Source organism: Taudactylus pleione, unplaced genomic scaffold (assembly GCF_031769625.1).
Source record: "Taudactylus pleione unplaced genomic scaffold, aTauple2 ptg000423l, whole genome shotgun sequence".
NCBI lineage: Eukaryota > Metazoa > Chordata > Amphibia > Anura > Myobatrachidae > Taudactylus > Taudactylus pleione.
Window position 1 is genome coordinate 608,942 of NW_028284825.1, and position 13,827 is coordinate 622,768.

At 35.9% G+C, this 13,827-nt stretch overlaps 3 pseudogenes; all 3 read left to right on the forward strand.

Annotated features, from left to right (window-relative positions):
• Positions 1-3,339: 3,339 nt before the first annotated feature.
• On the forward strand, positions 3,340-3,458 carry LOC148506133 (5S ribosomal RNA; annotated as a pseudogene).
• Positions 3,459-8,393: 4,935 nt separating this feature from the next.
• On the forward strand, positions 8,394-8,512 carry LOC148506134 (5S ribosomal RNA; annotated as a pseudogene).
• A 4,936-nt stretch (positions 8,513-13,448) lies between these two features.
• LOC148506135 (5S ribosomal RNA) lies at positions 13,449-13,567 on the forward strand (annotated as a pseudogene).
• The last annotated feature ends 260 nt before the right edge of the window (positions 13,568-13,827 follow it).

Below are 13,827 nucleotides of genomic sequence, written 5' to 3' on the forward strand. Positions count from 1 at the left end.
CTTTACACTATTTTTTGATATGTTTTGGGCTGAGGCGGCCTACACATTCAAAATTATGTTTAGAAATAGAGATCGTATTAATAAGAGAAGTGATTTTTGTCAAAAAAATTTTAATGAATGGAATTCACCTTATAAAAAAGCTCCCATAGAAAACATGGATAATATGTTTTGGGAGATGGAGAAAATGCTGACAAAAGAAATAAAGGCATGGTGGGATGTTAGAGGATTAGAGCACTATATATCTGTGAATAGAATTCCCAGGGGCTTAAGACTCCTAAAAAATCCCACGTTTGGCATGGAAAATCCGGACTTCCTAAAAAGTCGGGATAGCATTCTGCATAAGTGCTCTTTGGATTTAATGAAATTGATAATAGAAGAAAAAAAGATTGTATTGTCCAATTTGGAAAAAGATATTTCAAATATGGTAGTGGTAATGGAAGAATCTAAAGAAAAAGAGGAATACAAGATTAATGAAAAAGTTTTAACTAAAAAAGTGGAAAAGGTGGAAGAAATGGTCATGCAGAGCAAGGAAAGAAAATTCATCAGAGACAAAAAAGACTATGAGCAGAATAGAATTAAGAATTGGAGTAGATTTTATGGACAAGAAAGGGCATCTAGAAAATTGCAAGTAGATGAAGGACAAAGTTGGACTACAGTCCCTAGAAGAAGATTTGATCGTAGGAGAGAACAGGCAAATGAACTCACCTCCAGACCCAGAACAAGTCACATGAAAAATAGATTTACTACTCTACAATGTTTAGATTCCAACAGCGACAGTGATTTTTTTATCCCCAGGACAGGATCTTTTAACGAGCAACAAAAAAACCACTTTCAGGGAAACTATAAGGACAGCCTCCCCCTTAAAAAGAATGTACGGAGAAGAGGAATACAGGGAGGCCGGAGGAAGAAATACAAAAAGGCGACACCTGTAGTGGACCCTCTTAAGAAAGGCATTTTTAACTTATCTAAACACAATCTAAGTAAATCAGAGATCTCTTTGCTCAGTAAAGGTTTGAACTTTGCTCCCACTAGTAATATGAACAAGTTTGACACCTTCAGTGATTTAAACAAATATGTACGTAACCTAACTTTGAAAAGACATTTTTTAAGGAAGGAATCAGCACCTATGAGAAATTATAACGAATCCCTTTCAAAATCCAGACTAAAAGGGAAATCTACTTACTACCCTTTAGAGTCCAAAGGAAATTATATAAGCGTGTTTTACGACATGGTTAAAAAGGATTTATGTGAAAATGAAATAAGCAATATTAAGAAACAGAATTTAAATAATAGGGAAAAAGAAGCCTTGAAGAATCTCAAAGAGAACAGAGATTTAGTGATAAAACCGGCTGACAAAGGGGGAGGGTTAGTCATTATGGACTATGATTATTATCTCAAAGAAGCCCATAGACTATTGGATGATGTGAATTCATACGAGAAGCTGGATAATGATCCAGTTAACAATTACATAGATGAATTAAGGACCATTTTGGTACATGGTCTGCATAACAACATCATCAACAAAGAGGAATTCCAATTTCTGATGAATACTAACCCTCGAATCCCTATATTTTATTTTTTGCCCAAGATACATAAATCGCTAACAGGACCCCCGGGCAGGCCTATTATAGCGGGTATTGATTCACTGACTTCTAATTTATCTAAATTTGTGGACCTTTTTCTTCAAAAATATGTAATCAAATTAGAATCTTACCTTAAAGATATCACGAATATGTTGCAGTGTCTAGAGGGAGTCCAGTGGAAACAGAGTTATAACTGATCAACCATAGATGTGCAATCCCTCTACACATGTATAGAGCACACAAAAGGTATAAATGCAGCAAGGGAATCCTTGAGTTGGATGGTACTATGGATGTTTTACAAAGAGAATTCTTATGTGATCTTATGTGTTTTATACTTAACCACAATTATTTTAAGTTTTTAAATCAAATTTATCGTCAAATATGCGGCACGGCTATGGGCACCACTTTTGCACCAAGCTTTGCAAATTTGTTTATGGGATGTTGGGAGAATTGTTACATTTATACCAACAACCCATTTAGGACGAACCTATTTTTGTATAAAAGATATATTGACGATATATTGATTATTTGGGAAGGCATAGAGGCAAGTTTTAACCAATTTTTAATTCATATTTCAAACAACAACATGAATCTTAAATTCACGTCTAATTTTAACACTACTAAAATAGAATTTTTGGATTTGGTACTATCATTGGTGGCATCTGTACTAAGAACTTTATTAAAACCGTGGATGCTAATAGCTACCTGCATTTTAAGAGTTGCCATTTTGATAAATGGAAGAGGAATATTCCTTACTCTCAATTCCACAGAATAAGATGTAAATGTAGTGACAATAAGACGTGTGAGGAACAACTTGAAATATATACAGGAAGATTCAGAGAAAAGGAATACCCAGAGACGATTCTTTGCTACTGCACTTCAAAAAACTAAATCGTTGAACAGACCAGAACTCCTTAAATACAAGGTGGAAGTATCAGGTAAACCAGAGAAAATACCTTTCGTTACTTCATTTAATGGTCATGAGGGTCAAATTAGAAAAGCATTCAATAAGAATTGGAACATTCTTTTAATGGACCCAGTATTACAAAACATCCTACCACCAAAACCACAAATTGTTTATAGGAATTCCAAAAATGTAAAAGATCTAATAGCACCAAGCATGTTTCCGGAAAAGAAAACTACAGTGACATCTAACACGCTTAAATGCAATGGTAGCTATAAGTGCGGCCATTGCAATATTTGTAGGTTTGTTCACCCTAAAAGAAAAACTTTTTCAAACTCAGAGGGGTCAAAGGAGTTCAAAATAAAAGACTTTATGAACTGTAACTCCACTTTGGTTATTTACTTACTGGAATGCACCTGTGGCCTCAAATACGTGGGCAAAACTAAAAGACTATTGGAAATAAGGATCCAGGAACATACCCGCAACATACGTAATAAAATAGAAGGACATGCGGTCTACAAGCATTTTTCCCTAGTACATAATTCCAATCCGGAAGATATAACATTCAAGGCCATTGAACATGTCAAATTAGGGGAAAGAGGAGGAGACCTTGGAAACCTTCTTTCAAGGCGCGAAATGTACTGGTTATTTGAACTGGACACTTTGACACCAAAGGGATTCAATGAATACTATGAGATTGCTCCATTCTTGTAGTGGTAATTTTCCATCTACCAATATACCACAAAGTTGATCCAATATTGGTAATGGTTGAGGGCCTGATCAGTACCTTGGAGGGTGACCTAATTGAGAAGATCAGGTATGGTAGATTGACGAGAGATTGTCACCTTTCTTCATTGCAGCCATACCACTGGATGTATGCCCAATACCATCTGATCTTGGAAGCTAAGCACCCGTGGGCCTGGTTAGTACTGGGATGGGAGACCTCCTGGGAATACCAGGTGCTGCAGAGATTCCAGTAGGTGACAATTTCCTGATGGGAACATGAGCAATGAAGATTGAAGTCCAAAGAACATATGGAACTGAAAGAATCCTTGAACACTGAGCCAGCAAATAATATGTGACACACATAAGTGTACTTGCAAAACTGTAATGAGGATTACAAATATGTTAAAAATGTTGGAGTCCTTATACGAAGAACTATCTATTTGAACTTTTTATCAATTCCCTCTATTGTGAAAAAAACTACAAAAAAATCATATACAATTTTTCATATGTCTAATGGGTTTGATCATGTTGCCGCATTGATGAATTATGATAAGTTATTATGTGATTTTAGATTCCAAATTATTTTTTATCAAATAGCAATATGTGGGCTGAGAATTGTTTTTTAATATAACTAAAAGTCTAACATGTGTTTTTTAATAATCTTAGATAACGTTGAGAGTATGGGCGGAAGTGATTCATCTAACGTTTATGCCAGGAGTACGTTAGAATCTGGATGACGCTACTTATGTCCCCATAGAAACAGAAGGCCTGCTTGCGGAGTTATGGTGATGCGGAGGGCGGAAGCAAGACAGCAGCCATCGCGAGAACGGGTAGGAGAAGGGCGGATGTGATGGATGTGGACGCTGCCCCCAGGACGGAGGAACGGAAGACCTGATTGTGGGCGGAAGGGAGCTGACACCGCGAGTAGAGTGGATGTGATGGAAGTCGATGACGCTGCCTCCAGGACGGAGGTGTGATGTTTCAACCTATCCGGGTCCTGAAAGAGAGCGGCAAGATACCAGATGTGATGTACTAATTAAGGGCGGAAGTGATAGAGAGAAGACGGACTTTGCCCTTTTGTTATGTGAAGATTTATTGTTTTTAAAATATAAAATATAAATAGATATAATGCAATGGAATTGAGTTGCAGTGGCACTTATCCATCCTATGTCAATTTACTATTTTGATCAATATTAGTGCATGTGCCAAACAGGAAGTGATGCGCTTGTCTAATCTCTGATGAATTAAGGTGGGGGTATAAAAGGGAGAGGGCCCCACCATAACAGTATCCCCTTGATGAAGTCCCCAGGATGAAACGCATTGGGAGTGAATCAGCCTTGCCTCTTGAACCAATGAATGAGCAAAATACTTTCCACTTTCCTCATATAAGCTATTAACTTATTTATTCTCTTAAAAAGACAAGTTTCTTTTTTAAAGTGAATATTATATGCTGAGTTTTTTTAGACCTTTTCCTCTGATTTTATCCACCGGTCTTAAAAGGGTCTATTGTGTTTTATATGTATACGTTTTTATCTATTTCTATGTATTTTGTGTACTTATTAAATTGTTGAATTATTTATTTATAAGCACTGGCACTTTCATTTTTTATCACATTGTGAGCTTTATTTAATTTTATTAAGGATTAATGCACTTTGGTAAACCAGTCGCTCTGTAGTCATTTTATTTTTCTATACATTTTCTAATACTTTTACCAGTATTATTTATTTGACTTTGAGCTGATGCCTATTAACACTGGGTTGGGTTGACACAATTGTATTTAGTATCATAAGATACATCACTTATAAAGATATTATATTTTGGCGCCATACCCACCTATTTTTCTTTACACTATTTTTTGATATGTTTTGGGCTGAGGCGGCCTACACATTCAAAATTATGTTTAGAAATAGAGATCGTATTAATAAGAGAAGTGATTTTTGTCAAAAAAATTTTAATGAATGGAATTCACCTTATAAAAAAGCTCCCATAGAAAACATGGATAATATGTTTTGGGAGATGGAGAAAATGCTGACAAAAGAAATAAAGGCATGGTGGGATGTTAGAGGATTAGAGCACTATATATCTGTGAATAGAATTCCCAGGGGCTTAAGACTCCTAAAAAATCCCACGTTTGGCATGGAAAATCCGGACTTCCTAAAAAGTCGGGATAGCATTCTGCATAAGTGCTCTTTGGATTTAATGAAATTGATAATAGAAGAAAAAAAGATTGTATTGTCCAATTTGGAAAAAGATATTTCAAATATGGTAGTGGTAATGGAAGGATCTAAAGAAAAAGAGGAATACAAGATTAATGAAAAAGTTTTAACTAAAAAAGTGGAAAAGGTGGAAGAAATGGTCATGCAGAGCAAGGAAAGAAAATTCATCAGAGACAAAAAAGACTATGAGCAGAATAGAATTAAGAATTGGAGTAGATTTTATGGACAAGAAAGGGCATCTAGAAAATTGCAAGTAGATGAAGGACAAAGTTGGACTACAGTCCCTAGAAGAAGATTTGATCGTAGGAGAGAACAGGCAAATGAACTCACCTCCAGACCCAGAACAAGTCACATGAAAAATAGATTTACTACTCTACAATGTTTAGATTCCAACAGCGACAGTGATTTTTTTATCCCCAGGACAGGATCTTTTAACGAGCAACAAAAAAACCACTTTCAGGGAAACTATAAGGACAGCCTCCCCCTTAAAAAGAATGTACGGAGAAGAGGAATACAGGGAGGCCGGAGGAAGAAATACAAAAAGGCGACACCTGTAGTGGACCCTCTTAAGAAAGGCATTTTTAACTTATCTAAACACAATCTAAGTAAATCAGAGATCTCTTTGCTCAGTAAAGGTTTGAACTTTGCTCCCACTAGTAATATGAACAAGTTTGACACCTTCAGTGATTTAAACAAATATGTACGTAACCTAACTTTGAAAAGACATTTTTTAAGGAAGGAATCAGCACCTATGAGAAATTATAACGAATCCCTTTCAAAATCCAGACTAAAAGGGAAATCTACTTACTACCCTTTAGAGTCCAAAGGAAATTATATAAGCGTGTTTTACGACATGGTTAAAAAGGATTTATGTGAAAATGAAATAAGCAATATTAAGAAACAGAATTTAAATAATAGGGAAAAAGAAGCCTTGAAGAATCTCAAAGAGAACAGAGATTTAGTGATAAAACCGGCTGACAAAGGGGGAGGGTTAGTCATTATGGACTATGATTATTATCTCAAAGAAGCCCATAGACTATTGGATGATGTGAATTCATACGAGAAGCTGGATAATGATCCAGTTAACAATTACATAGATGAATTAAGGACCATTTTGGTACATGGTCTGCATAACAACATCATCAACAAAGAGGAATTCCAATTTCTGATGAATACTAACCCTCGAATCCCTATATTTTATTTTTTGCCCAAGATACATAAATCGCTAACAGAACCCCCGGGCAGGCCTATTATAGCGGGTATTGATTCACTGACTTCTAATTTATCTAAATTTGTGGACCTTTTTCTTCAAAAATATGTAATCAAATTAGAATCTTACCTTAAAGATATCACGAATATGTTGCAGTGTCTAGAGGGAGTCCAGTGGAAACAGAGTTATAACTGATCAACCATAGATGTGCAATCCCTCTACACATGTATAGAGCACACAAAAGGTATAAATGCAGCAAGGGAATCCTTGAGTTGGATGGTACTATGGATGTTTTACAAAGAGAATTCTTATGTGATCTTATGTGTTTTATACTTAACCACAATTATTTTAAGTTTTTAAATCAAATTTATCGTCAAATATGCGGCACGGCTATGGGCACCACTTTTGCACCAAGCTTTGCAAATTTGTTTATGGGATGTTGGGAGAATTGTTACATTTATACCAACAACCCATTTAGGACGAACCTATTTTTGTATAAAAGATATATTGACGATATATTGATTATTTGGGAAGGCATAGAGGCAAGTTTTAACCAATTTTTAATTCATATTTCAAACAACAACATGAATCTTAAATTCACGTCTAATTTTTACACTACTAAAATAGAATTTTTGGATTTGGTACTATCATTGGTGGCATGTGTACTAAGAACTTTATTAAAACCGTGGATGCTAATAGCTACCTGCATTTTAAGAGTTGCCATTTTGATAAATGGAAGAGGAATATTCCTTACTCTCAATTCCACAGAATAAGATGTAATTGTAGTGACAATAAGACGTGTGAGGAACAACTTGAAATATATACAGGAAGATTCAGAGAAAAGGAATACCCAGAGACGATTCTTTGCTACTGCACTTCAAAAAACTAAATCGTTGAACAGACCAGAACTCCTTAAATACAAGGTGGAAGTATCAGGTAAACCAGAGAAAATACCTTTCGTTACTTCATTTAATGGTCATGAGGGTCAAATTAGAAAAGCATTCAATAAGAATTGGAACATTCTTTTAATGGACCCAGTATTACAAAACATCCTACCACCAAAACCACAAATTGTTTATAGGAATTCCAAAAATGTAAAAGATCTAATAGCACCAAGCATGTTTCCGGAAAAGAAAACTACAGTGACATCTAACACGCTTAAATGCAATGGTAGCTATAAGTGCGGCCATTGCAATATTTGTAGGTTTGTTCACCCTAAAAGAAAAACTTTTTCAAACTCAGAGGGGTCAAAGGAGTTCAAAATAAAAGACTTTATGAACTGTAACTCCACTTTGGTTATTTACTTACTGGAATGCACCTGTGGCCTCAAATACGTGGGCAAAACTAAAAGACTATTGGAAATAAGGATCCAGGAACATACCCGCAACATACGTAATAAAATAGAAGGACATGCGGTCTACAAGCATTTTTCCCTAGTACATAATTCCAATCCGGAAGATATAACATTCAAGGCCATTGAACATGTCAAATTAGGGGAAAGAGGAGGAGACCTTGGAAACCTTCTTTCAAGGCGCGAAATGTACTGGTTATTTGAACTGGACACTTTGACACCAAAGGGATTCAATGAATACTATGAGATTGCTCCATTCTTGTAGTGGTAATTTTCCATCTACCAATATACCACACAGTTGATCCAATATTGGTAATGGTTGAGGGCCTGATCAGTACCTTGGAGGGTGACCTAATTGAGAAGATCAGGTATGGTAGATTGACGAGAGATTGTCACCTTTCTTCATTGCAGCCATACCACTGGATGTATGCCCAATACCATCTGATCTTGGAAGCTAAGCACCCGTGGGCCTGGTTAGTACTGGGATGGGAGACCTCCTGGGAATACCAGGTGCTGCAGAGATTCCAGTAGGTGACAATTTCCTGATGGGAACATGAGCAATGAAGATTGAAGTCCAAAGAACATATGGAACTGAAAGAATCCTTGAACACTGAGCCAGCAAATAATATGTGACACACATAAGTGTACTTGCAAAACTGTAATGAGGATTACAAATATGTTAAAAATGTTGGAGTCCTTATACGAAGAACTATCTATTTGAACTTTTTATCAATTCCCTCTATTGTGAAAAAAACTACAAAAAAATCATATACAATTTTTCATATGTCTAATGGGTTTGATCATGTTGCCGCATTGATGAATTATGATAAGTTATTATGTGATTTTAGATTCCAAATTATTTTTTATCAAATAGCAATATGTGGGCTGAGAATTGTTTTTTAATATAACTTAAAGTCTAACATGTGTTTTTTAATAATCTTAGATAACGTTGAGAGTATGGGCGGAAGTGATTCATCTAACGTTTATGCCAGGAGTACGTTAGAATCTGGATGACGCTACTTATGTCCCCATAGAAACAGAAGGCCTGCTTGCGGAGTTATGGTGATGCGGAGGGCGGAAGCAAGACAGCAGCCATCGCGAGAACGGGTAGGAGAAGGGCGGATGTGATGGATGTGGACGCTGCCCCCAGGACGGAGGAACGGAAGACCTGATTGTGGGCGGAAGGGAGCTGACACCGCGAGAAGAGTGGATGTGATGGAAGTCGATGATGCTGCCTCCAGGACGGAGGTGTGATGTTTCAACCTATCCGGGTCCTGAAAGAGAGCGGCAAGATACCAGATGTGATGTTCTAATTAAGGGCGGAAGTGATAGAGAGAAGACGGACTTTGCCCTTTTGTTATGTGAAGATTTATTGTTTTTAAAATATAAAATATAAATAGATATAATGCAATGGAATTGAGTTGCAGTGGCACTTATCCATCCTATGTCAATTTACTATTTTGATCAATATTAGTGCATGTGCCAAACAGGAAGTGATGCGCTTGTCTAATCTCTGATGAATTAAGGTGGGGGTATAAAAGGGAGAGGGCCCCACCATAACAGTATCCCCTTGATGAAGTCCCCAGGATGAAACGCATTGGGAGTGAATCAGCCTTGCCTCTTGAACCAATGAATGAGCAAAATACTTTCCACTTTCCTCATATAAGCTATTAACTTATTTATTCTCTTAAAAAGACAAGTTTCTTTTTTAAAGTGAATATTATATGCTGAGTTTTTTTAGACCTTTTCCTCTGATTTTATCCACCGGTCTTAAAAGGGTCTATTGTGTTTTATATGTATACGTTTTTATCTATTTCTATGTATTTTGTGTACTTATTAAATTGTTGAATTATTTATTTATAAGCACTGGCACTTTCATTTTTTATCACATTGTGAGCTTTATTTAATTTTATTAAGGATTAATGCACTTTGGTAAACCAGTCACTCTGTAGTCATTTTATTTTTCTATACATTTTCTAATACTTTTACCAGTATTATTTATTTGACTTTGAGCTGATGCCTATTAACACTGGGTTGGGTTGACACAATTGTATTTAGTATCATAAGATACATCACTTATAAAGATATTATATTTTGGCGCCATACCCACCTATTTTTCTTTACACTATTTTTTGATATGTTTTGGGCTGAGGCGGCCTACACATTCAAAATTATGTTTAGAAATAGAGATCGTATTAATAAGAGAAGTGATTTTTGTCAAAAAAATTTTAATGAATGGAATTCACCTTATAAAAAAGCTCCCATAGAAAACATGGATAATATGTTTTGGGAGATGGAGAAAATGCTGACAAAAGAAATAAAGGCATGGTGGGATGTTAGAGGATTAGAGTACTATATATCTGTGAATAGAATTCCCAGGGGCTTAAGACTCCTAAAAAAATCCCACGTTTGGCATGGAAAATCCGGACTTCCTAAAAAGTCGGGATAGCATTCTGCATAAGTGCTCTTTGGATTTAATGAAATTGATAATAGAAGAAAAAAAGATTGTATTGTCCAATTTGGAAAAAGATATTTCAAATATGGTAGTGGTAATGGAAGAATCTAAAGAAAAAGAGGAATACAAGATTAATGAAAAAGTTTTAACTAAAAAAGTGGAAAAGGTGGAAGAAATGGTCATGCAGAGCAAGGAAAGAAAATTCATCAGAGACAAAAAAGACTATGAGCAGAATAGAATTAAGAATTGGAGTAGATTTTATGGACAAGAAAGGGCATCTAGAAAATTGCAAGTAGATGAAGGACAAAGTTGGACTACAGTCCCTAGAAGAAGATTTGATCGTAGGAGAGAACAGGCAAATGAACTCACCTCCAGACCCAGAACAAGTCACATGAAAAATAGATTTACTACTCTACAATGTTTAGATTCCAACAGCGACAGTGATTTTTTTATCCCCAGGACAGGATCTTTTAACGAGCAACAAAAAAACCACTTTCAGGGAAACTATAAGGACAGCCTCCCCCTTAAAAAGAATGTACAGAGAAGAGGAATACAGGGAGGCCGGAGGAAGAAATACAAAAAGGCGACACCTGTAGTGGACCCTCTTAAGAAAGGCATTTTTAACTTATCTAAACACAATCTAAGTAAATCAGAGATCTCTTTGCTCAGTAAAGGTTTGAACTTTGCTCCCACTAGTAATATGAACAAGTTTGACACCTTCAGTGATTTAAACAAATATGTACGTAACCTAACTTTGAAAAGACATTTTTTAAGGAAGGAATCAGCACCTATGAGAAATTACAACGAATCCCTTTCAAAATCCAGACTAAAAGGGAAATCTACTTACTACCCTTTAGAGTCCAAAGGAAATTATATAAGCGTGTTTTACGACATGGTTAAAAAGGATTTATGTGAAAATGAAATAAGCAATATTAAGAAACAGAATTTAAATAATAGGGAAAAAGAAGCCTTGAAGAATCTCAAAGAGAACAGAGATTTAGTGATAAAACCGGCTGACAAAGGGGGAGGGTTAGTCATTATGGACTATGATTATTATCTCAAAGAAGCCCATAGACTATTGGATGATGTGAATTCATACTAGAAGCTGGATAATGATCCAGTTAACAATTACATAGATGAATTAAAGACCATTTTGGTACATGGTCTGCATAACAACATCATCAACAAAGAGGAATTCCAATTTCTGATGAATACTAACCCTCGAATCCCTATATTTTATTTTTTGCCCAAGATACATAAATCGCTAACAGAACCCCCGGGCAGGCCTATTATAGCGGGTATTGATTCACTGACTTCTAATTTATCTAAATTTGTGGACCTTTTTCTTCAAAAATATGTAATCAAATTAGAATCTTACCTTAAAGATATCACGAATATGTTGCAGTGTCTAGAGGGAGTCCAGTGGAAACAGAGTTATAACTGATCAACCATAGATGTGCAATCCCTCTACACATGTATAGAGCACACAAAAGGTATAAATGCAGCAAGGGAATCCTTGAGTTGGATGGTACTATGGATGTTTTACAAAGAGAATTCTTATGTGATCTTATGTGTTTTATACTTAACCACAATTATTTTAAGTTTTTAAATCAAATTTATCGTCAAATATGCGGCACGGCTATGGGCACCACTTTTGCACCAAGCTTTGCAAATTTGTTTATGGGATGTTGGGAGAATTGTTACATTTATACCAACAACCCATTTAGGACGAACCTATTTTTGTATAAAAGATATATTGACGATATATTGATTATTTGGGAAGGCATAGAGGCAAGTTTTAACCAATTTTTAATTCATATTTCAAACAACAACATGAATCTTAAATTCACGTCTAATTTTAACACTACTAAAATAGAATTTTTGGATTTGGTACTATCATTGGTGGCATCTGTACTAAGAACTTTATTAAAACCGTGGATGCTAATAGCTACCTGCATTTTAAGAGTTGCCATTTTGATAAATGGAAGAGGAATATTCCTTACTCTCAATTCCACAGAATAAGATGTAATTGTAGTGACAATAAGACGTGTGAGGAACAACTTGAAATATATACAGGAAGATTCAGAGAAAAGGAATACCCAGAGACGATTCTTTGCTACTGCACTTCAAAAAACTAAATCGTTGAACAGACCAGAACTCCTTAAATACAAGGTGGAAGTATCAGGTAAACCAGAGAAAATACCTTTCGTTACTTCATTTAATGGTCATGAGGGTCAAATTAGAAAAGCATTCAATAAGAATTGGAACATTCTTTTAATGGACCCAGTATTACAAAACATCCTACCACCAAAACCACAAATTGTTTATAGGAATTCCAAAAATGTAAAAGATCTAATAGCACCAAGCATGTTTCCGGAAAAGAAAACTACAGTGACATCTAACATGCTTAAATGCAATGGTAGCTATAAGTGCGGCCATTGCAATATTTGTAGGTTTGTTCACCCTAAAAGAAAAACTTTTTCAAACTCAGAGGGGTCAAAGGAGTTCAAAATAAAAGACTTTATGAACTGTAACTCCACTTTGGTTATTTACTTACTGGAATGCACCTGTGGCCTCAAATACGTGGGCAAAACTAAAAGACTATTGGAAATAAGGATCCAGGAACATACCCGCAACATACGTAATAAAATAGAAGGACATGCGGTCTACAAGCATTTTTCCCTAGTACATAATTCCAATCCGGAAGATATAACATTCAAGGCCATTGAACATGTCAAATTAGGGGAAAGAGGAGGAGACCTTGGAAACCTTCTTTCAAGGCGCGAAATGTACTGGTTATTTGAACTGGACACTTTGACACCAAAGGGATTCAATGAATACTATGAGATTGCTCCATTCTTGTAGTGGTAATTTTCCATCTACCAATATACCACACAGTTGATCCAATATTGGTAATGGTTGAGGGCCTGATCAGTACCTTGGAGGGTGACCTAATTGAGAAGATCAGGTATGGTAGATTGACGAGAGATTGTCACCTTTCTTCATTGCAGCCATACCACTGGATGTATGCCCAATACCATCTGATCTTGGAAGCTAAGCACCCGTGGGCCTGGTTAGTACTGGGATGGGAGACCTCCTGGGAATACCAGGTGCTGCAGAGATTCCAGTAGGTGACAATTTCCTGATGGGAACATGAGCAATGAAGATTGAAGTCCAAAGAACATATGGAACTGAAAGAATCCTTGAACACTGAGCCAGCAAATAATATGTGACACACATAAGTGTACTTGCAAAACTGTAATGAGGATTACAAATATGTTAAAAATGTTGGAGTCCTTATACGAAGAACTATCTATTTGAACTTTTTATCAATTCCCTCTATTGTGAAAAAAACTACAAAAAAATCATATACAATTTTTCA